Source organism: Somniosus microcephalus, chromosome 16 (assembly GCF_052327205.1).
Source record: "Somniosus microcephalus isolate GS21.2 chromosome 16, FLI_Smic_1.0, whole genome shotgun sequence".
Classification (NCBI taxonomy): Eukaryota; Metazoa; Chordata; class Chondrichthyes; order Squaliformes; family Somniosidae; genus Somniosus; species Somniosus microcephalus.
This window is the reverse complement of record NC_141002.1, coordinates 101,616,681-101,641,508: the sequence shown is the minus strand read 5'-3', so window position 1 is coordinate 101,641,508 and position 24,828 is coordinate 101,616,681. Positions and strand designations below refer to the sequence as shown.

At 46.0% G+C, this 24,828-nt stretch overlaps 1 protein-coding gene across 1 annotated transcript in view; it reads left to right on the top strand.

Annotated features, from left to right (window-relative positions):
• The first annotated feature begins 1,920 nt into the window (after positions 1–1,920).
• pawr (PRKC, apoptosis, WT1, regulator) overlaps positions 1,921–24,828 on the top strand; it is a 242,166-nt gene continuing 219,258 nt past the window's right edge. Inside the window, exon 1 of the mRNA XM_086009586.1 lies at positions 1,921–4,031. The gene's annotated coding sequence lies outside the window, so the exon portion shown is untranslated. The remainder of the gene's footprint in view (positions 4,032–24,828) is intronic.

Sequence of the window (24,828 nt, the reverse complement as noted above, 5' to 3'; positions counted from 1 at the left end):
CTTAGTGCCATATTTATTTGACCTCGAGCTGAATAATAAAATGCACAGGTATAACCTTGGCTTTCAAATCATTGCAACAGCCCTGAGTGTTCATGAGTGCTTCTTTGCTAAGAGGAAGGAGCGTGACCGGTTTCGATTGTAGCCTGCAGAGCAAGAGGTGTAAGGTAAGATGTGTAAGTAAGAAAATCACGTGAAGGCATTTGTAGAAGGCTTCAATTCTGGAATCTGCGTGGTCTCTTGTGTCCTATATCAGGGGTGTCCAAACTGCAAACCTTGGTTCTCATGACCCCCAGAGCAAATCAGTTCCATTTACCCATCTGTTTCTTATTCTTTGGTTTGTCTCTGCTTTCAAAATTCTCATCCTTTTTTTCAAATCCCTCCATGGCCTTGCCCCTTCCTATCTCTCTAATCTTCTTCAGCCCCACAACCCCCCACCACCCCCGAGATATCTGTGCTCCTCTAATTCTGTCCTCTTGAACATCCCTGATGAAAATCACTCAACCTTTGGTGGCCGTGCCTTCTGTTGCCTGGGCCCTAAGCTCTGGAACTCCCCGCCGAAACCGTTCCGCCTCGCTAACTCTCCTCCTTTAAGACGCTCATTAAAACCTACCTCTTTGACCAAGCTTTTGGTCACCTGCCCTAATTTATCCTTATGTGGATCGGTGTCAAATTTTTTTTTGTCTTAAAATGCTCCTGTGCAGCGCCTTGGGATGTTGTACTACGTTAAAGGTGTTATATAAATACAAGTTGTTGTTGTTTGAATCTTGTGGAGCCTGGAAATTTGGAAACGGCTGTTCTTAGCGCTGTTGCCTCATTGGTGGATAAACATTCCTAAATTACAACAGTGACTACACTTCAGTGGGACTTCATTGGCTGTAAAGAGCCTGGGGATGTCCTGAGGTTGTGGAAGGTGCTATATAAATACAAGTCCTTTTTCTCACTTCCTTTCTTCTCGCGCTCTCCTAGCTGTTTCCATCGATAGCTGACTCTAAACCTCAGTGTGGCGGAACTTCTTGATGCTTTCAGTCTTGTCCCTCCTAAAGGGAGTTTGGATCAGGGTGGGTGTCTTCACCCTACTCCAAAGACGAGTGAGTTTTGACCCATGGCATGTCAGTGTAGCTGGCTCCTGAGCAGATTGAGCAGGACTGCGAGGTGGCTGGGAAGTCTCAAATCTACATCTTGAGTGGTTCCAATTCACCCTGCAAAAAGCAGCTGAAGGTTTTCAGTCCTTGCAAAAAAAAAAAAAAAAAGTACTTACGGTCTTTACGGATCATTCTAATTCCCCTCATTTCCAACCCATGCAATTTGGCACCGATTTGAAATTGCACTCCAGTGGAGCAGATGGTGAAGGGCAATTTGTTGTTAAAATTTTCAGAAAGGAAAAACAATTGGAATCTGAGCACATGGAGCGTGGGTCAAGGAGGCTGTCCGAGAAGATTGTGTCAGGAGTCATCTTGTGTGATGTCTTCAGCACTTAATAAAACTTGCTGCCACTTATACCCAGCTTCATGGGGGGTGGGCGGGGGGTGGTGGTGAGCCACCATTCCTGCTGCTGGCAAAAGCAAGGTCATTCCATAAGTGTTATGAAAAGGGAGTCTTTTTTAAAAATCACTATACATTTTATTGTTGAAGTCCAGGACAAGGGGAACATTTCTTCTTAGGCGGAACCGAGGATGACTTGCTTCCACATTAAAAATGAGTTCTCAGGTGACTGATGAGTCCAATGCGGGACCTACAGTCTCTGTCACAGGTGGGGCAGACGGTGGTTGAAGGGGCGGGTGGGTGGGGTGCTTGGGTTGACGTGCGCTGCCTGCGCTTGGCTTCCGCTTGCTCCCGGCGAAGAGACTCGTGGTGTTCGATGCCTTCCCGGATGCTTCTCCTCCACTTTGTGCGGTCTTGGGCCACGGATTCCCACACACCCTCAAAGCCTCCTTGAAAGGGGAACATAGACTTAAAATCAGAGCCAGGCCATTCGGGGGAGAAGTTAGGAAACACTTTTTCATGCAAGTTGTGGCACACTCCCACAAAAAAGCAGTAATGTTAGCTCAATTAATAATTTTAAATGTGAGGGCGATAGATTTTTAATTAGCCAATAGGATATGGAGCCAAGGCAGGTGAATGGAGTTGAGATACAGATCAGTCATGATCTCATTGAATGGCAGAACAGGCTCGAGGGGCTCACTGACCTCCTCCTGTTCCGGTGAAGTGACCGAATACGGGACTTGACTTTCCATCATCCCCAGACTCTAAATAGACACTGGCAGATCTCTCCAGGCATTGCTCATGGTGAGCCTGTGGGCTGGAGCACTATTGTGATGTTTGACCTCTAACCTGGACTGTCCCTCTCTGGCAACTGCTCAGTTATTCCCTGTGCGAAAACAGGGAATTATAGCAGCTTGTAAATTGTACCCGAGGTCAGTAAATTGTTTGTAAATTTTAAGCTCCAGGTCGGTAACGGGCTTTTTTATTTTTTTAAAAAGATGATTGTTACTGCGTTGCGATATGTGTAATGTCTTGTGATGTAATTTTCTTTAAAGATACTAGTGGATTTTCCATGGTGTTGGGGGAAGCCTTTTATAGCTTCTGATATCTCTGCTTGTCTCTGTGTCTCCTCTTCTGTTTGTGTCTCTCTTCTGCTGCTCCCTACCTGACTCTTTGCTTCTCTCTCCTTTTTCTTTTGTTCCCGAGGTGGAGCGGCGGGCCATGGTTTGGAGGAGAAAGAAACCACAGAGGGCTGCGGATTGCATTTTGCAGTGGACGTGGTGGGGAAGATGTGACCCTCGGTGGCTGCCTTCCATCCTCTCCTCTTCTCCCCCCCCGCACCCCCCGCCCAAATCATTTCTGCTTCACCCACCACTTTATCCATCATATCTGCCTTTTTGCCTTCCCTCATGCCCATCGCTACGCCACCTTTTCTCCTTTGAACTACCCACTCAACCCCTGGAATCTCTTCACCCTTGCGCTGCTGTTCCTCTCCTCACTCTTAACCTACAGTCCATTCCTACTTGCTCCCAATAGCAGATGGTGCAAGGCCAGAAGCTCCCTCGCCTTGCTTATTACCCACCTGCCCTTTTATTTGTTTCTCAAAATTCAATTTTTCTGTTTTGTTTATGGGATGTGGGCGTCGCTGGCACGGTCAGCATTTATTGCCCATCCCTAACTGCCCTTGAGAAGGTGGTGGTGAGCCGCCGCCTTGAACCGCTGCAGTCCGTGTGGTGAAGGTGCTCCCACAGTGCTATTAGGGAGGGAGTTCCAGGATTTTGACCCCGTGACGATGAAGAAACGGCCGATATACTTCTAAGTCAGGGTGGTGTGTGACTTGGAGGGGAACTTGGGGGTGGTGGTGTTCCCATGCGCCTGCTGCCCTTGTCCTTCTAAGTGGAAGAGGTCGCGGGTTTGGGAGTTGCTGCAGTGCATCTTGCAGATGGTACACACTGCAGCCACGGTTCGCCGGTGCTGGAGGGAGTGAATGTTTAAGGTGGTAGATGGACTGCCAATCAAATGGACTGCTTTGTTCTGGATAGTGTCGAGCTCCTTGAGTGTTGTTGGAGCTGCACTCATCCAGGCAAGTGGAGAGTATTCCATCACACTCCTTACTTGTGCCTTGTAGATGGTAGAAAGGCTTTGGGGAGTCAGGAGGTGAGACACTCTTTGCAGAATACCTGGCCTCTGACCTGCTCTTGTTGCCACAGTATTTATGTGGCTGGTCCAGATAAGTTTCTGGTCAATGGTGACCCCCCAGGATGTTGATGGTGGGGGATTCGGCGATGGTAATGCCATTGAATGTCAAGGGGCGATGGTTAGACTCTTGCTTGTTGGAAATAGTCAAAAACAAATCAAATTAAGATGTGGAAAGACCCTTTGTCTCGCTATCTCTCGGGTGTTAGTAATTGGAATGTTTACATTTTCTAACCAACTAAAAACGGTTGCAAAATTCAACTTGTCTTTTTTTCCCAAAATAAATTAAAATTACAACGAGGAGAATCTCTCACACTGCAGTTTATACAACAGAAAAATAAGAGCTACAACAGGTGAGTAATTGGTACACTTCTCTCTCACATATGAGTGCGTACACCCATGTAACTACCTGAATAAAGCTTTCAATTCATCCTTCAGCTTTTCTTAAAATAAATGACGGCCTTAGAAGAAACAAAATATAAATGTATTGTTATGTTATTGTGCAATATGTAACCTGTTGATTTTTAAAATTTTGTTTAAACCCTGATTTTTGGAGATGAAAATTTTCAGTTACTGAGGGGAAAATGGCAGATTAAATTTTTTTTTTGGAAGTATTTTGTGTGATTTGTAGAGGTTAGACAATCCACCATGTGGTGGTGTGACCACTGTGGCAGGCCACTATTTAAATGAACATTGAAAATCCTATTAAAGCAATGGTGTCACAGGGAAGGGGACCAGGTAAGTGTATGCAATTTTGCATTGTAATTCACAAGTATTTGCATAAGTTTTTAATTGAGCGTGTGACCCATAAGGATTTTAATGTTACAGATTTATGTAGATCTCCCACATTATTGCTTGCAACAAGTCGAATGATGTGCTGTTTCCTAAGGCTAGACATGTTGTACCATGTAACACAATGGCATTCTGTTTAAGTGTCGGTGTCCCAGAAACTTGAATTAAGTAAATACAGCTTCAGGGCAACAGCATTTAATTGCTTGTTGGAACTGTGCAGCTGTGGAAAGTGTTTCTAAGTTTCAGGTTCCAAGTCGGAAGTGCCTTACATTATGTGACTGGCTTCCCATGTAGGCCAGAGGAGATTACAGAGATAGGAAGCGGTGAGGCCATGTAGGGATTTGAAAACGAGGATGAGAATTTTTAAATTGAGGCGTTGCTTAACTGGGAGCCAAGATAGATCAGTGAGCACAGGGGAGATGGGTGAACGCGACTTCGTGCGAGTTAGGATACGGGTGGTAGAGTTTTGGATGACAAGTTTATGGAGAACTAGGGAGGCCGGCCAGGAGTGCGTTGGAATAATCAAGTCTAGAGGTAACAAAGGCACGACAATCCCTCGAGACCTCTGCGCTCTGCAAATTCTGTCCTCTTGAGTATCCCCGATTTTAATTGCTCCACCACTGGCGGCTGTGCCTTGAGCTGCCTGGGCCCTAAGCTCTGGAATTCCCTCCCTAAATCTCTCCTCCTCTACCTCTCTTTCCTCCTTTAAGTCGCTCCTTAAAACATACGTCTTTCCTGCCCTAACATCTCCTAATATGGCTTGGTGTCAAATTGTTTTCGATGACACTCCTGTGAAGTGGCTTGGGGCGTTTTACTGCATTAAAGGCACTGTATAAATATAAGTTGTGTGTGAAGGACAACATCCTTAAACTGTCCTCCCCGTTACCGTCTATGCTAGTGTTTAATTCTTTGTTAAGCCTAATTCTGAATTGGATATTAGTCTGAATTTACTGTATGTCCAATATATTTTTGTTGAGCAGTGTCTCTCGATAATTCCATCTTTACCAAAGTGAAAGGAATTGTACTGGTGAATGGGTGTTTGAATTTACCTTGATGTTTGTGTTAGGTTGCATAGTGTAAATGTGGCCGTATGTAACTCCGGGTTGGAAGTACACTGTACTACCATGGCGTCTGTAAAATCTGATGACATCAAAAGGCTTCAAACTGGTTTCGAAACCAAGAACTGATCGCAGGTTTGGTCGAACCTGCCCCAGTGGAACCTTCAAACTGACTTGCTTTTAGTTCTCTTCGGAAAGTGTAAATGCACCTTTAAAGTTTCACTTGTCATATGGAAGTGCAGCAAGCATCGATCTGCTTTGCTTTGGGTCGAGAGTGGTGGTGTGAATAGAGAGTGCCAGCTCCTGCTTCACAGGAAAGCAGCTGTCAATTTACATAAGAATTTAAGAAATAGGAGCAGGAGTCGGCCATACGGCCCCTCGAGCCTGCTCCGCCACACGGCCCCTCGAGCCTGCTCCGCCACACGGCCCCTCGAGCCTGCTCCGCCACACGGCCCCTCGAGCCTGCTCCGCCACACGGCCCCTCGAGCCTGCTCCGCCACACGGCCCCTCGAGCCTGCTCCGCCACACGGCCCCTCGAGCCTGCTCCGCCATACATAAAGATCATGGCTGATCTTTGCCCTCAATTCCACTTATTCGCCCGATCCCTGTATCCCTTGATTCCCCTGGAGTCCAAAAATCTATCGATCTCAGTCTTGAATATACTGAACAATTCAGCATCCACAGCCCTTTGAGATAGGGAATTCCTAAGATTCACAATCCTCAGTGAAGAAATTCCTCCTAATCTCAGTCTTAAATAGCTGACCCCTTATCCTGAGACTGTGCCCGAAGCCTTGAGATTATCGCTTTCCTCGCCCATTAATTTTTGCAGGAAGTTAAGGAACAGTTTTAGGCTGCAATTCATTTCTGGTGTAAGAACTGAAATCTAATAGAAAAGTTATTTTATACTTTTGTTTCAAAACCAGCAGATGGTGCTGGCTACTGCCAGCTTTACTGCACTCCAGCTACCTTTGTACTATGTACATGCCGTTCTCTCAACTGAGTGCACTTTCTGTTGGGTAATTTGAGAAACTAATCATCTGACTGGTGCATTTAGCATTTTGTACAGATGGTTCTTATTCTGTTTCTATCTCATGCCATTTCTACTTTTAAGGGAAAAACTCTTGTGATCCAAGTTTTTAAAAAAACACACAAGACCCGTGTGTGCAGGATGTGGTGCACTGAGGAAAAACCGAACTCTAATTAGCACTTGATTTACCACTGCCAATTTCCAATAAGCTACAAAAATTAAACCTTTAAAAAAAATCCTCTGCACTGGCTTATGTAACAGCGTGTGTGTGTGTGTTAGCTTTGGCTCAGTTAGTAGCACCCTGGCCTGAGTCACAAGGTTGTGGCTTCAAGCCCCCACTCCATGAGACTTGAGCTCAAAAATTAAGGCTGACACTCCAGTGCAGTACTGAGGGAGCGCTGCACTGTTGGAGGTGCCGTCTTTCGGATCACACGTTAAATCGATCTCGGGTGGACGTAAAAGATCCCATGGCACTATTTTGAGAAAGCAGGGGAATTCTCCCTGGTGTCCTGGGGCCAATATCCCTTCATCAACATCACCAAAACAGACCATCTGGTCATTATCACATTGCTGTTTGTGGGAGCTTGCTGTGTGCAAATTGGCTGCCGTGTTTCCTACATTACAACAGTGACTACACTTCGAAAGTACTTCATTGGCTGTATAGTGCTTTGGGACGTCCGGTGGTCGTGGAAGGCGCTGTGCAAATGCAAGTCTACTTTTTATGTATAAAAATATAATAGTTCTCAAATAAGGGTAGGCTATACTGAAGGGACTGCTCTTGACCGGACCCAGAACGGCGCCAATGTCCTTGCAGGCAGGGCAGTGATTAGTATTTAAACTAATGGGGGAGGTTTGAGACTGGAGAAGGTAAGCAAGTTTAATAAAACTGTTGGGAATAGAAGCAGAAATCTAAAGAGAAATTTGGAGTGACCAAGATAACACCTTTGATCTGAGAAGCTGTTTAAATGTCTGCCCCCCCCCCCCCCCCCCACAATTGCGGTTCATACAGTTTATTTAAAATGCTTAAAGGTGAGTGATGATGGTGCGTGTCTGAAGTGGAACACTTTCCATCTCGGGCATCCCTGTCTCTGTCCAACACTCCCAGCTCAAGTCACTGCACAGCTCCCTCCACTCTGCCTCACCAATGTGCTTCACCCCAATCTCAAGGGCACCCCCTATTTCGCTGGTACGGCACTCTTTTCCGCCATTTTCCCCACCAATTATACTCTGACCGTTCTTGAGTGTCAGTGCAGTTACAACTGAATGAGAGGCAGTTTCCTGCTGTGGGCCCCCTGTTCACTAAAACTGAATTGAGGCTGGCCAGCCTCATTCCATACAGGGTGCCGACAGCCAGCAGATGAAAGAGACTTCCAGTGCCGTCGGTCTGGGCTGGATTTGAACTTGGGCCCTCCGGTGAAAAAGCTGGTGCCTGATGCACATGGAAACCCAGCATCATCTTCGAGAGTCTCTAAACCACTGTGGAGTTGCTATTTAGCTGCAGCCCAGCCCAAAGAGAGAGAGAATCATAGAGTGATGCAGCACAGAAGGAGGCCATTTGGCCCATCGTGCCTGTGCTGGTTGTTCGGTAGAGCTCTCCAATTAATCCCACTCCCTTGCTCCTTCCACATAGCCTTGTAAATGTTTTCCCTTCAAGTATTTATCCAGTTGTCTTCTGAATGTTACTATTGAATCTGCTTCCACTACCCTTTCAGGCAGCGCGTTCCAGATCATCATAACTTGTGTAAAAAAAATTCCTCATGTTGCCTCTGGTTCTTTTGCCAATCACCTTAAATCTGTGTCCTCTGGTTATCGACCCTCCTGTCATTGGAAACAGTTTCTCCTTATTTACCCTATCAAAACCCTTCATGATTTTAAACACCTTTTATCAAAACTTTTAACCTTCTCTGCTCTAAGGAGAACAACCCCAGCTCCTCCACTCTCTCCACATAACTGAAGTCCCCCATCCCTGCAGCCATTCTAATAAATCTCCCCTGCACCCTCCAAGTCCTTGACAACCTTCCTAAAGTGCGGTGCCCAAAATTGGCCACATTCTCCAGCTGAGGCCTAACCAGTTATTTATAAAGGTTTAGCATAACTTCCTTGCTTTTGGACTCTCTTCTTGTCATAAAGCCAAGGATCCCATATGCTTTTTAAACAGCCTTCTCAACTTGTCCTGCCACCTACAAAGATTTGTGTACATACACCTCCAGGTGTCTCTGTTCCTGCACTTGGTTTTAAAATGAGTTATATTTTAATATAACACGCTATTATCCAAGTCCAGAGAGCTTGGGTGCAGGTTGGCAAAAACCAAGGTTTAGTGCATACAGGGGTACTGCTGGAATGTAACCAGCTGACAACCACGTAGCTTACCCGCACAAGTGCATTAGTGAGCCTCCCGCTGTTGGTTCAAGCCAAGACCATCTTACCCACTGAGGCATTGGCATATCTGCAGCCTATTCAGAAGAACCCTGGTCCCCAGTACCAGACCTGCCCCTCCATGTTCCATTGATGAGCCAGGCTGGCTGGTGAGTCAATAGTATCTTGGGAGGAGCGCCGGCCCGCTTGGCTCTGCCACAGAAAGCTAACTTGTTCTGGGCGTATCTCCTTGGAGCTGCTTTGACCCTGAGGTACTGGAATGCTGCCAACGCAGTGGAACCATACCCAGAATAGACCAGTTGGGCCGAAGGCCTGTTTCTGTGCTGTAAATTCTATGTAAGAAGTCACCACCATCAGAAGAGGGGGAGGGATGACGGAGGACAAAACTTGAGTGTTATGTTAAGATATAACTAAGTTTAAAGCTAAGTTAACACAAGTGATTTCGCCGACTTCAAATATGGTTTGTGTGTTTCTGTTCTAATATGTAGTTGCTGTGAGTCATCACTGTAGTATTCCCAAGTTAAAGTTTGAAGTTGCTTAGACAAACCTTTCTTGGATCTGTGTTGCAGCATGCCTTATTCGCCTGGTCCGAGAGCCCAATTGGGTAATTGTATCATTCCATTTCAAATTGCGCACTGAATTTTCTTGTGCTATTGTTTTTGGGCTGTTGGCTTTAAGGTCCCACATCTTTACTGAGAAGGATAATTCAATTGCAGTGTCATTTTTAATGCACTTGTATTTTTATTTGATTCATTCACTGGATGTGGGCGTCGCTGGCAAGACTGGCATTTATTGTCAAACCCTAATTGCCCTTGATAAAGTGGTGGTGAGCCGCCGCTGCAGTCCGTGTGGTGAAGGTACGCCCACAGCGCTGTTGGGGAGGGAGTTCCAGGATTTTAACCCAGTGACGATGAAGGATGGTGTGTGACTTGGAGGGGAACTTGGAGGTGGTGGTGTTCCCATGTGCCTGCTGCCCTTGTCCTTCTAGGTGGTAGAGGTCACGGGTTTGGGAGGTGCTGCCGGAGAAGTCTTGGCGAGTTGCTGCAGTGCATCTTGTAGATGGTCCACACACTGCAGCCACGGTGCGCCGGTGGTGGAGGGAGTGAATGTTTAAGGTGGTGGATGGGGTGCCGAACAAGCGGACTACTTTGTCCTGGATGGTGCTGAGCTTCTTGAGTGTTGTTGGAGCTGCACTCATCTGGGCAAGTGGAGAGTATTCCATCACACTCCTGACTTGTGCCTTGTAGATGGTGGGAAGGCTTTGGGGATTCAGGAGGTGAGTCGCTCGCCGCAGGATACCCAGCCTCTGACCTGCTTTTGTAGCCACAGTATTTATGTGGCTGGCCAGGTTGATTTCTGGTTGATGGCGAGGGATTTGATGATGGTAATGCCATTGAAAGTCATGGGGAGGTGTTTAGATTCTCTTGTTGGAGATGTTTATTGCCTGGCACATGTGTGGCGTGAAAGTTACTTGCCACTTATCAGCCTAAGCCTGGATCTTGTCCAGGTCTTGCTGCATGTGAGCATGGACTGCTTCATTATCTGAGGAATTGCGAGTGGACTGAACACTGTGCAATCATCAGCGAACATCCTCACTTCTGACCCTATGATGGAATGAAGGTCATTGAAGCAGCTGAAGTTGGACACTGCCCTGAGGAACTCCTGCAGCGATGTCCTGGGGCTGTGATGATTGGCCTCCAACAACCACAGCCATCTTCCTTTGTGCTAGGTATGACTCCAGCAAGTGGAGAGATTTCCCCTGGATTCCCATTGACTTCAGTTTTACTAGGGCCTCTTTGGTATCACACTCGGTCAAATGCTGCCTTGATGTCAAGGGCAGTTACTCTTGCCTCACCTCTGGAATTCCATTCTTCTGTCCATGTTTGGACCAAGGCTGTGATGAGGTCTGGAGCCGAGTGGTCCTGACTGAACCCATTCTGAACTTGATATACTTGATGGCATGTAATTTGACTCTGAATTTTTGTGCTTCTAATCTTGGGATTGCTCCATGAGACCCTAAATTATAGCACCTAAAATATTCATCAAGAATGGTCCCTCATGCTAAGCCTGCCATTTGAAGAATCCGCTTCAATGTATTTTTTATTGTTTTAACAAATAAAACCTTTAACTGTAGTCTTGTAGTTTTCTGAGCAAAGTTCTTGTATCTCGGTTGTTAAATATCTTGTGCAGAGTACGGAGTTCTTGTCCACAAAGCTCACTTCCTGTTGTCATGTTGGTAGCACACTTGCCTCTGAGTCAGAAGGTTGAGGGTTTAAGTTCCACTCCAGGGACTTGAGCACAAAAAGCTAGGCTGACACTCCAGTGCAGTGCTGAGGGAGTGCTGCACTGTCGGAGGTGCCATCTTTCAGATGAGATATTAAACGGAGGCCCCGTCTGCCCTCTCAGGTGGACGTAAAAGATCCCCTGGCCACTATTTTGAAGAAGAGCAGGGGTCCAGAAGACCTGGTGTCCTGGGCCAATATTTATCCCTCAACCAACATCACTAAAGCAGATGTTCTGGTCATTATCACATTGCTGTTTGTGGAAACTTGCTGTGTGCAAATTGACTTCCGCGTTTCCTACATTACAACATGACTCCACTTCAAAATGTACTTCATTGTTTGTGAAGCGCTTTGGGACGTTCGGTGGTCGTGAAAAGCGCCATCGAAATGTCTCCAAGTTTTGTGTAAAAGAAAAAAGATAATTATGCTTTTTAACCTGGGTTTTCAACACTATTCTCAACCACTGGTAGTCCTCCCGTTTGATTGCCTAGGATAACACTTGCACAGCTTTGATTTTCAACACTCCACCGCTGGTGGCCGTGCCTTCAGCTGCCGAGGCCCAAAGCTCTGGAAATCCCTCCCTAACCCCCTCTGCCGCTCTCTCTAAACACTCTTTAAAACCCACCTCTTTGACCAAGCTTCCTGTCTTAATAGCGCCTTATGTGGCTCAGTGTTAATTTTTGTCTGATTTACGCTCCTGTGAAGCGCCTTGGGATGTTTTACTAAGTTAAAGGCGCTGTATAAATGCAAGTTGTTGATTAAACCATAGAAATATTCATCATGCAAGAAGCAACCTTGCTCTCTACTCCTCTAAGACGCTGCCTAAAACCGACCTCTTTGACCAAGCTTTTGGTCACCTGTCCTAATATTTCCTTATGTGGCTCGGTCTCCAATATTTTGATGATCGCTCCGGTGACGTGCCTTGGGACGTTTTACTGTACTAAAGGCGGAGTATAAAAGCAAGTTGTTTAAAATTTGTGAAATCTAATCATTGAAGTAGCAGCTATGAGACTTTCACTCTGAACTGCTCCGTTTAGTTTCTGCAATCTGATTTTGGTTACAGCCCGACAAGATTTCAGCCACTTGCCAGAACGCTGCAGGTTTTGGGGCCCCACGGCGCGGCCTGTTCCTTCAGTTTGCTTCCCTCTTTTCAGCGAGTGTTGTTCATTCTTCACTGGGACACAGTTTGGCACCCCAGCTGAGAGCAGCTATTCCTGGGCACAGAGCACTTCGGCTGGGCTGTTGCACTGGCGATGGAGAGTGCATTTGCAGTCCGAACGTGAAAAGAAAAACAAGTAAATAAAACTGAGACATGCCGAAGTTGGGATTAGTTGTATTCCCGATGTAGATATGTGCCGCCATATGAAAAAAGATGAATTCAATCAACGACTCCATCTTGCAGTTATGCAGCATCTTTATTGTAGCATAGAAACATAGAAGATAAGAGCAGGAGTAGGCCATTCGGCCCCTTGAGCCTGCTCCGCCATTCAATGCGATCATAGCAATTCAGTACCCGGTCCCTGCTTTCTCCCCATACCCCTTGATCCCTTTAGCCTTGAGAAATATATCCAACTCCTTGAATATATTCATGTATTGGCCTCGACTGCTTTCTGTGGTAGAGAATTCCACAGGCTCACCACTCTCTGGGTGAAGAAATTCCTCCTCATTTCTGTCCTAAATGGCCTACCCCTTATCCTTAGACTGTGACCCCTGGTTCTGGACTCCCCGACCATCGGAAACATCCTTCCTGCATCTAGTTTGTCCAGTCCTGTCAGAATTTTATAAATTTCAATGAGATCCCCTCTCATTCTTCTAAACTCCAGCGAGTACAAGCCCAATCGACCCAATCTCTCCTCATACGTCATTCCTGCCATCCCAGGTATCAGCCTGGTGAATCTTCGCTGAACTCCTTCTATGGCCAGAAAATCCTTCCTTCGATAAGGCGACCAAAACTGCACACAATACTCAAGATGTGGTCTCACCAAGGCCCTGTACAACTGCAGCAAGACATCCTTGTTCCTCTCGCTACGAAGGCCAACATACCATTTGCCTTCTTAACCGCCTGCTGCACCTGCATGCTCACCTTCAGCGACTGGTGCACAAGGACACCCAGGTCTCGTTGCACTTCCCCTTCTCCCAATCTATTGCCATTCAGATAATCTGCCTTCCTGTTTCTGCCACCAAAGTGGATAACCTCACATTTATCCACATTATAGTGCATCTGCCATGCTTTTGCCCAATCACCCAACCTGTCCAAATCGTACTGGAGTTTCTCAGAATCCTCCTCACAGCACACATGCCCACCCAGCTTTGTGTCATCTGCAGATTTGGAGATATTACATCTAGTTCCCTTGTCTAGATCATTAATATATATTGTGAATAGCTGGGGTCCAAGGACCGATCCCTGCGGTACCCCACCAGTCACTGCCTGCCACTCGGAAAACGACCCGTTTATTCCAACTCTTTGCTTTCTGTCCGCCAACCAGTTCTCTATCCAAGTCAATACCTTGCCCCCAATCCCATGTGCTTTAACTTTGCACGCTAATCTCTTATGCGGGACGTTATCAAAAGCCTTCTGAAAGTCTAAATACACCACATCCACTGGTTCTCCCTTATCTATTTTACCAGTTACATCCTCAAAAAATTCCAGTAGATTAGTCCAGCACGATTTACCTTTTGTAAATCCATGTTGACTTTGTCTGATCCTGTCACTGTTTTCCAAGTGCTCTGCTATTACATCTTTTGTAATGGACTCTAGCATTTTCCCCACTACCGATGTCAGGCTTACCGATGTCAGGCTGTAATTCCCCGCTTTCTCTCTACCATCTTTTTTGAATAGTGGGGTAACATTAGCTACCCTCCAATCCATGGGTACTGTTCCAGATTCCAGCAAAATATCGCAAGGCGCTTCAGCGAAGAGTTATCGAACAAAATTTGATGCTGAGCCACTGAAGCAGATATTCGGACATGAGGTAGGTTTTAAGGAGTGCCTTCAAGGAGGAGAGGTGTTCAGGGAAGGAATTCCAGAGCTCGGCCAACAATGGTGGAGCAATGAAAATTGGGGATACGCAAGAGACCAGAATTGGTGGAGAGCAGAGATCTTCAACGGCTGCAAATGATTACAGAGATAGGGAGGAGCGAGGCCATGGAGGGATTTGCAAACCAGGATACCCTTTTTTTTTTTTAAATAAAAAAATAAAAAAAATGATTTAAAATATTAAGCGATTCAGCACATTTATTTTAAGCGCGTTAGATATCACCAGGATGGCAGTAATTCAGGAAGAAGGCCCATCATTATCATTTTATGGATAGAGATTAAATGTGGCCTTGCCAGTGTCACCCACATCCCAAGAACAGATTTGAAATGTTGTGATTAGGTTCGTGCCTGCAGACATTAAATTTTAAATCATCAGGTATTTTGCCACAGAAGATGGGGGAGCCAAAGTTTGAGACATGCTCTTGTTTCCCCATAGCTAGTGAGAGCCAAGATTCCCTGTCTGCCACCTCAACTGAAGGTGGTTAGAGACAGACAGGAGACGAAGGGAAAGGGAGAAAATTCCTTAATTATTTTATGTAAAATTTTGTGTAAAACATCCTTTGCAAGATTATCTTTTTTTCTGTGTCTCGAATGGACATGTGCTGAATTCAAAAATTCTTAACTGATTCAATCGAAATTCAAGCCAAATTACCACCTCCACCGAGAAGGACGAGGGCAGCAGGCGCATGGGAACACCACCACCTCCTCGTTCCCCTACAAGTCGCACACCATCCTGACTTTGACATATATCACTGTTCCTTTGTCGTCGCCGGGTCAAAATCCTGGAACTCACTACCTAACGACACTGGGAGCACGTTCACCACGTGGGCTGCAGCGGTTCAAGAAGATGGTCCACCACCACCACCACCTCGAGGGCAATTGGGGACGGGCAATAAATGCTGGCTTTGCCAGCGACGCCCACGTCCTGTGAATGAATAATAAAAAATAGAAAAGCAGCCAAACCCGTGATGCGAGCTGCTGATAAATACTTAATGGGAGTAGGAACAGGCACATTGAATGCTGTCTGCTCCTTAGTAATTCATGCGATCACTTGGAGCATCTGTGCCTGAACATTGGTGCCCATATCAAGTCGAAACCAAAAATGCTGGAAAGCTATGCTTTCTACACTATATATTTGCTGTGCGTTTATACATACCAGTGTCTTAAGTTGCTTATATTTCTGGTAGAACTCCACTTGAGATGAAAAAGCAAAATAACCAGACGTTGGAGATACACAGCAGGTCTGTTGGCGTCTGAAAGAAAAGGCAGGTTAGTGCTGTGTATTCTTGGCACTTTCTGGTTTGAGAATAGAAACCCATTCACTGTGTGCACATTTCTCTCTTTTTTGTTGTTTGTTGCAATATGAATATCTTGCATTTATCCAATTTAACCCTGCAGGGACACTCGAGACGATTAGTTTTCTTTGAAGAAAGACAGAAATATTTGCATTTATATAGTGCGTTTCATCATCTTGGGACATCCCAACACGCTTTACAACCAATGAATTGCTTTGGAAGTACAGTCACTGTTGTAATGTGGGAAAGGCGGCAGCCAATTTGCACACAACACGGTCCCACAAACAGCAATGTGGTAGTGACCAGATAATCTGTTTGTAACAACAGAAAACGCTGGAAAATCTCAGCAGGCCAGGGCAGCATCCGTGGAGAGAGAAACGGAGTTAACGTTTCAGGTTGAGAACCTTTCGTCAGAACTCTGAAACGCTGACTCTGTTTCTCTCTCCACGGATGCTGCCCTGGCCTGCTGAGTTTTTCCAGCGTTTTCTGTTGTTTCGGATTTCCAGCATCCGCAGTATTTTGCGATCGTAATCTGGTTGTGCTGTTGGTTGATCAATAACCATCGGCCGGGACACCGGGAAGAATCATAGACTGATGCAGCTCAGAAGGAGGCCATTCGACCCATCGTGCCAGTGCCGGCTCTTTGAAAGAGCTCTCCAATTAGTCCCACTCCTCCCCCGCTCTTTTCCCCATAGCCAGCAGAACTATCTAATCCCTTCTGAAAGTTATTATTGAATCTGCAGTCCCCATGAGCATATCCTGTGTGGAAGCATGTAGCTGAAAGGGACACACACCCTAGCTGTGATAGTAACCAGAGCCAGGAATTGATGTTGGGACACTGGCAGGTTGCCTTTTCTCCTTTATTATGTTCATTTTCAGTCACCTATCACCCAAGGCAAGCAGTTGAAAGGCCAGGTAAGGATTTCTTTGGTAGCTGTTCCCTGTTTCAATCTTTGGGTGACTGGGTAACCTTGGTGCACAGCTGTGCAGAATTTATAGGTTCACTGGGAGCCAGTACTTGCAGTATGTCATTGAGTGTGATGTTTCCCCAGATTTAATTGTGTTTCATGTTACTTTGTGAATATTTGTGTTACATCGAGTCCACAACACACAAACAGGCCATTCGACCCAGCTGATTGATGCTGGCATTTATGCTCGACATGAGCCTTCGCCAACCCTTCTTCATCTCACCCTATTGCCATATCCTTCTATTCCTTTCTCCCTCACATGCTTATCTTGCTTCCCCTTAAATGCATCGATATTATTCATCTCAACCACTCTCTGTGGTAGCGAGTTCCACATTCTCACCACTCTCTGGGTAAAGAAGTTTCTTCTGAATTCCCTATTGGATTTATTAGCGACTCCTGCATTTATGACCAAGTTTTGGACTTCCTTCCCCCCACCCCACCCCAACAAGTGGAAACGTTTACCTTTTATTAAAAAAAAAAAAAAAAAAGAAATATCTACTTGTATCCTGAACTGCTAGTGGTACCACCTCCCTATGAGATGGTCTCAGTGGAGTTGGCATTCAATCGCACAAATGATCAAACTAACCAAAATTAGTACACTCATCTACACTAACCCTGCAAAGGTGTGTTCAGAGACACTTTGGGAATGGCGCACATTGGTGGCAACCACATGACCTGAGCTGTGACGAGCAGCTCTATTAATCTGAAATATTTTGCTGGCCCAAACTGCTTGCCTTTTATCAGATGACGTTTAAACTAAGGCCCTTGCTGCCTGTTCAGGTGGCTGTTAAAGATCCCATGGTGCGATTTGCAAAAGAACAGAGGGTTCTTCCTGCATTCTGGCCAACATTCCCATCTCAAACACTGTCACCAGGCAACACGTTAACTGGTGATTTATCACATGCCATTTGTGGTTCCTTGCCCGGTGCGTGCTTATATAATAGTGACTGCAGTTTAAAGTATTGCATTGATTCTGAAGTTTTTTGGGACATTTGCTGAAAGATAGATCTTGCATTTTTATGGTGCCTTTCACGACCTCAAGGTCCCACAAACAGCAGTGTGATAACAACCAGATAATCTGCTTTTAGTGATACTATAGCAAAATACTGCGGATGCTGGAAATCTGAAATAACAACAGAAAATGCTGGAAATACTCAGCAGGCCAGGCAGCATCCGTGGAGAGAGAAACAGAGTTAAGGAATTGAAAAAACATATTGCAGCCTGCCTCTTGCATAAGCACAGTACTGGAAACTTTTTTTTATCCGTCACCAACGGGACTGGCGTGGTACCGGTTTATCAAAAAGTCCAGATTACAGAGAGGTATAGTAAAAGGTACGAGAGCCCCGTACACAGCAACATATCCAGGCTTCCCTGTTGCTTAGCAACAGGTGCAGGAACCCTGGCCACAAGATCCAGGTGTCCCTGTTGCTTAGCAACAGGTGCAGGAACCCCGGATCCAGGAACGGCCACTAATATGAAGTAAAACTTAGCTGAACCTACTCCTGAATTTTGCTGGTTAACAGATTGCCAGTTATTTAGGTGCCGGAAAATTGAGTTTCCTGTATGTTCTTTCAATTCCTTCCTCCCCTCCTAAACCCCCCCCCCCCCCCCCCCCCCCTGTCTCTGCACCTGCTTAATATCTGTTGCATCTCCAGCTTTTTCCAGTTCTGATGAAGGGTCCCAGACCTGAAACGTTAACTCTGTTTCTCTCTCCGCGGATGCTGCCCGGCCTGCTGAGTATTTCCAGCATTTTCTGTTGCTTTTAGTGATGTTGGTTGAGGGAATAAATATTGCCATCAACACTGGGGAGAACTCCCCTGCTCCTCTAAGAAGTCGTGGCCGTGGGTTCTTTTACGCCCACCCAAGAGGGTAGACGGGGCTTCGGTTTAACGTCTCATCTGAACGACGGCACCTCTGATAGTGCAGCACTCCCTCAGTTCTTGCAGGTGAGTGGGGCTCGAACCACGAGCTGCTGAATCATGTGAGAGTGCTACCCACTGAGCCTCGGCTGACACTCTGTGAAAAGGTGTTTTATATAAATGCAAGTCTTTTCTTTCATGGAGTCTTCCAATGATGTAGAGTGTGAGCATCCTTCTGACAGACGGCGTAGTACTCCTCCCTCTTAGACCCTGTCTACGTGTTTGATCACATGACCAAGACAGAAGTGGAGCCCGCGATCCAGGGATCACTAGAGTTGAGTTGGATCTCGCTGGAGGCACTAGCCCCTTGTGGTTTGTGTGGTAAACCACTGTTTGTATTCCACTGTGTACATGTCTGTACATGCCTCGGCTGACCCCTCCCACGAGTCCAGGTATAAAGGTGACTGCTCCACAGTCCCTCTGTATTCTGGACTGGTCGACCACTTGAGGCACACCTTCATTCTCTTGTTAATAAAAGCCTGTTAGTTACTCGCTTAACCTCAGTCTTTTGAGTGATTGATAGCGCATCAATTTGCAAGCTGAATCACTGCTGCACTCCATTATAAAATAGCTTCTGAAAGTCCCTCTGCGTTATATTCACTGAATACACCACACGTCGTTTCCCTATAGAAGAATCCCAGTTATTAGTGAAGCACGACAGATTGCTTCTAAATCCACACTGACTACTCCTTCTGGCAGCTAAGTACTTTCTCCAGAGGAGCGTGTATCTATGGCTGTCCAACAAACCTGTGAGGACATCCTTGGGGGCTGCAGAGATGGTTCCACTGAGTGGCTACCTTGACCCAACAGTCCCAGTAAGGATCCATTTGCATGTAGGCTGGAAAAGCTGGTAGTGTTGTTGCACAGATGGATAGCATTAATGAACGCGCTCCCTGGGAGTGCATGGCTAAATGTAGGTTGAAGCTACGTCCACTATTCATGCCAAATTCCTAAAAGCTGCTCTAGGTGAGGGAGGGGAACAGCAGTAATCTTGGGGAGCCAGTGCTGGAAGCTGCCCAGTCACTTCACGGCTGCCCTCCTCTGAGGCTGGTGGATAAGATTCCTTTTGAGGCACAGATATCTTCGGTGATCCTGAGCAAGATGATCCCAGTGAGACGGAAAGCTATTGAGGAACCTTTGAGGACAACAATGGTTCTTTGGGTTGTTGTCACACACGCACACACCTGATACTTCTGAGGCCCACAGAATCATTGAAAAGGCTAGATTTTGTTCCTTTGCATAATGTATAAGGCAGGTTTTGGCTTTCTGTAAGATCATGTAGCATTGTAAGGCTTGAGGGAAACCACTTAAATTGTCTTTGTTGATTTTTGTAAGGTTTTCTACCTCGTGCTTTGTGACCCTCATGAAGAACATACAAAAATGACGGATGGGAAAAGACCCACTGGTCCATCCAGCCTGTCTCATACAGTTGTGATGCCCCATGTGTCACGATACAGACACTTCCTACACACCCTGGGCCATGGAATCTCCTGGGAGAGGTTAAAAACCCAGACCAATAAAGGAAAGAAATCTGGAAAATGTCTTCGCAACCCCCTTTAGGCAATCAAAACTAGTCCAAGAGATCACATTGACGCTGGTTTATATTACAGGAGACCTACCCCTTGTACGAGGTGATCTCCGCCCCAGCTTTCTTGAAGGAATACAAGGAATTGCCATTCACCATACTAGCCGGCAGCTTGTTCCATGAGTCCACTGTTCTCTGGGAAGTTAAGAACCACCTACCATTCAACCTAGTTCTGCCCTTACACAACTTGTAAGCGTGACTAAGCTGGATGCTGTGGCAGTACACGGCCAATTTTTTTTGTCTGTGATGTGTCCTCAAGTTTGAAGATGCATCTAAGAGCAGATGGGAGTCATTCAATTAATTTCTCTCCAAAGATTAAGAACATAAGAATTAGGAGCAGGAGTAGGCCATATGGCCCCTTGAGCCTGCTCCGCCATTCAATAAGATTATGACTGATCTTTCACCTCAACTCCACTTTCCTGCCCGATCTCCATATCCCTTGATTCCCCGAGAGTCTCAAAATCTATCCATTTCAGCCTTGAATATACTCAAAGGCTCAACATTCGCAGCCCTCTGGGGCAGAGAATTCCAAAGATTCACAACCCTCTGAGTGAAGAAATTCCTCCTCATCTCGGTCTTAAATGACCTACCCCTTATCCTGAGACTATGCCCCCTAGTTCTAGACTCTCCAGCCAGGGGAAACAGCCTCTCAGCATCTACCCTGTCAATCCCCTTCAGAATCTTATATGTTTCAATGAGATCACCTCTCATTCTTCGAAACTCCAGAGAGTATAGGCCCAATCTACTCAATCCTCATAGGACAACCCTCTCATCCCAGGGATCAATCTAGTGAACCTTTGTTGCACCGCCTCCAAGGCAAGTATATCCTTCCTTAGATAAGGAGACCAAAACTGCACAGTGCTCCAGGTGTAGTTAATGAGGCAAGGTTGTCTGCTCTCTCCCATTCTGTTTGATAGCTTCATCAATTATATATGAGACGGAATATTAAGGGATGGTCTTTTCTGAGCATTTCTGAAAGAATTGCAGCAAGATGACCGTGTTGGTCGACTTGCCAGAGATCCTGAGGGTATTGTTGGAAAATAGTGTCTGCCCAAATTGTCAATTCGTGTCGGTAGCTGGTGGATGTCGACTTCATTTTTGATATAGTTCTTCGGGGGGGGCCATGCTGAGAAGGGGTGAAGGACGTTTTGCCACGATTGAAGAAAGACGAGACACCTCAAAGTCCCAATACTGGTCTACAAGATGTGTCCAAACAGTTCATCACGGTTCAGGATTCCTGGGCATTTGACAAAAACGCTTTCTCTGGCCCTCGTGCAAAGTCCAGGAGCAAGCCGTGAGATGGACTTGTGGCAAAAGGACTGGGTGGGATCGTTCTGATCTAAAACACCCTACCTCTGAGTAAAAGGATGTATACTGCATATTGCGCAAACAAAAATTCTTATTTGTCTGGATTTCTCGGTTTGGAGACCTTTATGCATCATTATAGGTGTCAGACACCTGGATGACCAAAATAAAAAGTTTGTGTTTCTTTTCATAGAATAGTACAGCACAGGAGGAGGCCATTCAGCCCATTGAGTCTGTACTGGCTCTTTCGAAGAGTCATCCAGTCAGTCCCACTCCCCCGCTCTTTCCCCATATCCCTGCAATTTTTTCTCCTCCAAGTATTTATCCAATTCCCTTTTGAAGGCTACCATTGAATCTGTGTCCTCCGCCCTATCAGGCAGCGCATTCCAGATCCTAACCACTACTCGGACATAAGTATAAGATGGTCACCAATAAAAAATTCAGGAGAATCTTCTTTACTCAGAGAGTGGTTAGAATGTGGGACTCACTACCACAAGGAGCAGTTGTGGAGAATAGCACAGATGCATTTAAGGGGAAGCTAGATAAACACGAGAGAGAGAAAGGAATAGAGGGATTTGTTGATGGGGTGAGAGGAGGCTCGTGTGGAGCATAATCACCGGCATGGGCCGAAAGGCCTGTTTCTGTGCTGTAAATTCTATGTAATTCATTGTGTAAAAAAGTTTTTCCTCATGTCGCCTCTGGTTCTTTTGCCAATCACCTTAAATCTGTGCCTTCTGGTTATCGACCTTTCAGTCAATGGAAACAGTTTCTCTTTATTTACTCTATCTAAACATTTCATGATTTTGAACACCTCTATCAAATCTCCTCATAGCCTTCTCTCTAAAGAGAACAACCTTTATCTGTGTTGGAATACCAGCAGCTAATACCCACCATTGTCCTTGGCCTGCAGAGTGAATGGACTTCAAATAGCTGGTCTTTTTTTTCCTTCCATGCTAGATGTTCCCAACATTTTAAGACGTGAGAAGGCAGCTTTGATGGCATGTTATGTTGGCATGTTAATGTGCAGTACACAGACTGGTAGGTGCAGGTTAGTCAACTGCCATTTCCCCCATGTGTGACTTCCTACTGGGCAGTGAGGGGAGACATCAGGGAACATGTTTGCCATGGCTGATCTCTCATTACTCTCGTCGGTTAGTTGCAGAAAAGCTCCGGCTAAGTGCCAACACTCTTGGCTGTAGCCTCGCGCATGTTGGAGCAAGAAATTGAAGAGAAGGGAGATGCTTTGTTTTAAACTTGGAGAAATAAAAATATACAGGTCACGACAATAATGGATCACGTGCAGAAAAGGTTCTGCAGAGCACATATGTTCCAGTTACTAACAAAATGTGGGTCCTATACTCTACTAGAAATCTGCATAATTTTGGCATTGCACTGATGCCAAGGAAAGCTCCTGGCCCTTTGAGACTGAACTGTGCTGCAGTTTTTGGCTCCACGCTATAGAAAGAATGTTGAGGCAATAGAGAGGGTACAGTGCAGATTTACTGGGATGCAAAATCCAAGGAGTACTGGGACGAGGCTTGTATTTCCTTGAGTATAGACGATTAAGGGATGATTTAATTGAGGTGTTTAAGATGATTAAAGGAGTTGATCGGGTCGATAGAGAGAAACGATTTCCTCTGGTGGGGGAAGTCCAGAACAAGGAGGACATAACCTTAAAATTAGAGCCAGGCTGTTCAGGGGTGATGTCAGGAAGCACTTCTTCATACAAAGGGGAGTGGAAATCTGGAAGTGTGTCCCCCAAAAAGCTGTTGAGGCTGGGGGTCAATTGAAAATGTCAAAACTGCGATTGATAGACTTTTGTTAGGTTAACGGTATTAAGGGATATGGAACCAAGGCGGGTAACTGGAGTTAGGATATAGATCAGCCATAATCTAACTGAATGGCGGAACAGGCTCGAGGGGCTGAATGGCCTCCTGTTCCTCTGCTGTCTGGTTTGAGGAAATACAAATACAAGGATAGACGTGCGATATTGGGACTGTTTTCATCAGAACTGAGGAGATTAAGAGGTGATTTAATGGGGATGTTTAAAGTTGAGGGGATGGCACAGCGTAGATAGAAACAGACTGTTTCCAGCGATTGAGGGTTACAGAATGCAAGTGATAGATATATAAGATTAAATTTAAGAGATTCGGACAGAGCTGGAGAAACTTTTTTACACACATAGTTGTGAGGCTGTGGAATGCACCACCGGGGTTAGTGATTAAAGCATTCGCTGTGTCAATAAGACTAGTTTAGATGGGTTGTTGCAGGAAAGGGGAATAACAGGATACGGGAAAAGGGCAGGAACGTGAGATTAGGATACTGCTTGTGTGGAGGATAAACACCAACACGGACTGGTTGGACCGCACGGTCTGTTTCCATTCTGTGTACTGAATTTAGATTCAATTGGCTTGATCTTCTGATTGGTCGCATCTACTTTACTAGTGAAAACTGGGCACAACCAATCTGCAACGGTGAACATAGGAAGAGGAGGAGGCCATTCAGCCCTTCGAACCTGTTCCACCGTTCAGTGAGACCATGATTGATCTGTTTTTATTCGTTTATGGGATCAGGGCATCGCTGCAGTGCCAGCATTTATTGCCCATCCCTAGTTGCCCTTGAGAAGGTGGTGGTGAGCCATCTTCTTGAACCGCTGCAGTCCGTGTGGTGAAGGTGCTCCCACAGTGCTGTTAGGTAGGGAGTTCCAGGATTTTGACCCAGCAACGATGAAGGATCAGCGATATACTTCTAAGTCAGGATGGTGTGTGACTTGGAGGGGAACTTGGAGGTGGTGGCGTTCCCATGCGCCTGCTGCCCTTGTCCTTCTAGGTGGAAGAGGTCGTGGGTTTAGGAGGTGCTGCCGAAGAAGTCTTGGCGAGTTGCTGCAGTGCATCTTGTAGATGGTACACACTGCAGCCATGGTATGCCAGTGGTGGAGGGAGTGAATGTTTGAGGTGGTGGATGGGGTGCCAATCCAGCAGGCTGCTTTGTCCTGTATGGTGTTGAGCTTCTTGAGTGTTGTTGGAGCTGCACTCATCCAGGCAAGTGGAGAGTATTCCATCACACTCCTTGCTTGTGCCTTGTAGATGGTGGAAAGGCTTTGGGGAGTCAGGAGGTGAGACACTCGCCGCAGTATTCCTAGCCTCTGACCTGCTCTTGTTGCCACAGTATTTGTGGCTGGTCCAGTTAAGTTTCTGGTTAATGGTGACCCCCCCCCCCCAGGTTGTTGATAGTGGGGGGATTTGGCGATGGTAATGCCATTGATGTGGTTAGACTCTCGCTTTTTGGAGATAGTCATTGCCTGGCACTTCTGTGGCGTGAATGTTACCTGCCATTTATCAGCCCAAGCCTGAACGTCGTCCAGGTCTTGTTGCATGCGGGCATGGACTGCTTAATTATCTGTGGAGTTGCGAATGGCGCTGAACACTGTACAGTCATCAGCGAACATCCACCTTTCTGACCTTATGTTGGAGGGAAGGTCATTGATGAAGCAGCTGAAGATGGTT